The sequence below is a fragment of the Gossypium raimondii genome, chromosome 9 (genome assembly GCF_025698545.1).
Source record: "Gossypium raimondii isolate GPD5lz chromosome 9, ASM2569854v1, whole genome shotgun sequence".
Classification (NCBI taxonomy): domain Eukaryota; kingdom Viridiplantae; phylum Streptophyta; class Magnoliopsida; order Malvales; family Malvaceae; genus Gossypium; species Gossypium raimondii.
Genome location: NC_068573.1, coordinates 13562000 through 13565640, shown reverse-complemented (window position 1 = coordinate 13565640; position 3641 = coordinate 13562000).

The window sequence follows — 3641 nt, the reverse complement described above, 5'->3', positions numbered from 1 at the left end:
AATTTGGTAAATTGACCCTCAATTATGTTTAATTAGTAGCTTAACTAATAATTTCAATTAATTAATTATGGTTGAATGGCTAATTTTGCAAGATTGGTGTTATATGTGCAAAAATTGAATTTGTGTTGGAAAAGAAATGGTAAGTAAGCTTTTGGGTGGTGTTGTACTATTTAATTAGATTAATCTTATGGATGATTTAAAGCATTTGTACTGAAATTTTTTATCATGTTATGTTGAAGTTAAAATTGGTAATTGATTATAGGAAATTGGCAAATGAATTGCTTGATTTAATTGAATATTAAATGCTATGTTACATGTTACACATAAGCATCTTGTCACCTTAAATTGAGACACTAATGATTGATTTATATGCTATGTTTGATTGAATATATTGGCAACATGCATGGTGGATCCATTGGATATAGTTGGCATGCCATAGGATTTATGGGTACTCACCTTTATTTGTGACATTGTGAGCATATGACTCTAGGTGAACTGATTTGTTTGGAGTAGATAAGGGAGTGTTTAGCATGAGTCTCCACTCAATGGGTTATTTGAGGCGCTATAAGGGAGCGTTTGCTTTGGTCCGCTCAACTCGGTGGACTGTATTTAATATTTGTAGGAGCTCGGAGATCTGTTTATCCGATGTATGATCACTCGATTAAGCCATGAGAAGTGTATGCCAATATATTTTTGTGTGATTATTGTTATACCAATTGATGATTGAAAGCCATGAATAATTGATTTTTGGTATTAAAAATGTTTATGAAAATTAAATTGACATGTTTAATTATTTTGGCTGATAATTGGTGAATGATTGGTTGTGAATTAAGCATGAATTGGATGTTAATTTACTTGTTGTTTTTATTAACATTCACTAAGCTTTTTAAAATGCACACCCTCACAATTCGTGCAGATAATCGTTGGGATTGAGGAGCTGAGGATCCGAGAAAGAGAGTTTCAAGAGATTTAGGCTTGGTAGAGACTTTATTACTCATTTTAGAGACTGTAGTCTGGCATTGTGAAACTCTCAGGAATTAGTTTGATTTTGGCTGTAATTAGATATTGGACATTTATTTTGGATGGTTTTATAACAATTTTTAGGCATGTTTGAGTTTAATTATTGACTGATTTACGGTGTATTGTTGCTTGATAACATTGTGATTGATAAGACGATGTGTAAAGCATGAAATTTATACTAACGATTGTGTAAATGAAACTTCCACGAAGTGGTTTACTAGTGACTAAGGTACGCCACTTATTTGATTTATTCGGTGTTTGATGTGCATGAAAATAATTGATTAATTCTATTTAATTGAGGCTTAATTGATGTCAATAAATTCAATTGAAGTTGTGTGTATATGTATGTTAGTTAATCGTAGTTAAATCTGATTAAATTGGCCATTTAAAAATGTAAAATCGGGTTTTAAATTGAGTTTTTCACAAAATTAGATGCAATGATTTTCACGCAGGCGTGTGCCTATCCACATGGGCGTGTGTGGGGTTGCACACGGGCATGTGGGTAAGTGACACGGGCGTGTGAAAACTAGAGCTATCATACACAAGTGTGTGGGATTTTCGCACGGGTGTGTGCAACCTACCAAAAAGATTTTCATAACACGAACACGAGCATTTAGTGAAACATGGTTTGGGGGACATGGCCATGTGGGTTTTTAGGGGTTTAAATTTTTATCTTTTTAAATTTGTATTTTAATTTGGTTATGTTACAATTTAGTCCTAAAAATTGATTAGTCTAATTAGAGCCCTAGATGATAAGGAAACTTGGTAAAATTTTAGAATTAGTCTTGTAATGGTTAAAATTTGATAGAAACACACTTAATTTGTAACTCAGAGTAGATCTTGATAGTTTGTATTTGTTACAATGTAGTCCCTAATAGTAAAACTTGAATTAGACATAGCAAACAAACTCAATTTAAGCTGGAATTTTTAGGCTTGTATAATTTTGACTAAAAGAAGGTTGGTAAACATTTAGAACTAAAATCATGTTAGTTTTACCATAGGTGGTAAAATGACAAAAACGCCCTTAGATTAAATTACCTACGAAAAGTTTAAAATTGGCTCATAATTTGCTTTCGCATTAATAGTTAATATTTAGATAAGATTAAGGTGTTATAAGGTCGGGTGTGTCTTGGGTGGTCTTTAGCTGGAGAGTCACTTAGGTGGCTAATGAAACGCTTCGAATTCGGGTCGGTTCGTCCCGGTCGGGTTTGGGGTGTCATATCCGATTAAACTAAGGACATGTTTAGATTATTTACTAATATAACTTGTCTTTTCGTATTACAATTCAACCACGTAATACCGCTTGATATTAGTTAAATGTTAGATACTCATTGAGCCAATATTTGCTTTCATTTTGCTTTGCATGCAAAAACCATTGAGGACAATAGATAAAGGATATTAATGTAATTTATGGATATCTTATTAAACCAATTTATTTGAAAAATACAATTATATATAGACAGAAATACTACACTGAGGGAATTAGATCCAACAATGAAATGGTGACTTTTATAAAAGAAAAAAAATTAGTTCAGCTTGAAAATGTCATGGTAGCATATCCAATTAAATTTGGTTGTCGTCTATTGAGACAAATGAGGGGTGTTACAATATTAGACTCCTCACTTTTAGACCTAAGATCTAGGCAACTCTCCTCTAAGTTTCCCCTATAAAAAAATCAGGACATTAACCAAGTAACTCACTTGATTTTTCACTCAATGCACTAAAAAGAAACGTGTTTTTAGTTTAGTACATCACCTATACATGTTTCCTTAATTTATAAGGAATTGAAACTTGTTAACATACCATATCAATTACAATCAATCTTCCCATGAAACAAGTAAGATAATAAGCAAAAAGGATATCTTCAATTAAGTCAAGATAAGTCTTGAATCATCAAGATATACTTCCAAGTTTCACTCGATTCAATTGGATCCACCAAACTTAGGAAGTTGATTGCTTCTATCCAAATCCAAATCAATCTCCAAAATATGTTGCTATATGCAGTTTGGATATCAAAGATGGATTGACTGCCATTTAAAGTAATAGCTAGAATAAAAGCCTAAGGATTTTTTATGTCAAAATTTGTCAACTTAAACATGACAAATTTTTTTTAGCATGTAGTGCCAGACACCAATTACCACTAGTCCTTGGGATTGCTTAAGATTGCCTCAACAAATTACATCACGTATATTAATTAAAGGGATAAATAAACCTATGATTTGAGGATAAAATGAAAAAAACTGAAAGGTAAAATTGATATAAATGTTATAAAATAAAGAAAGATGGAGAGAATAAAGTAAAAAGAAAATATGAAAGCAATAGAGAGGGTACTTTATTGATCAAAGGGATGATTACAATACTTCATCAGAGTCTCTATTTATAGGCATAAAAAGTATAAAAGAAGTAGAGATCTAATTCTAATAACTATTAGAATTTAAAGTATATCAAAACTTTATCTTGATCATGATGGACATCCACTTAATAAGATATTCATAACACTCCCCCTTGGATATCCATTGGTAGATAATGTGCCTCGTTAAAACCTTATTAGGAAAAACCCTGTAGGATAAAAACCTAATGAAGGAAAAAATATACAATCTATAATATGCATAATATGATGC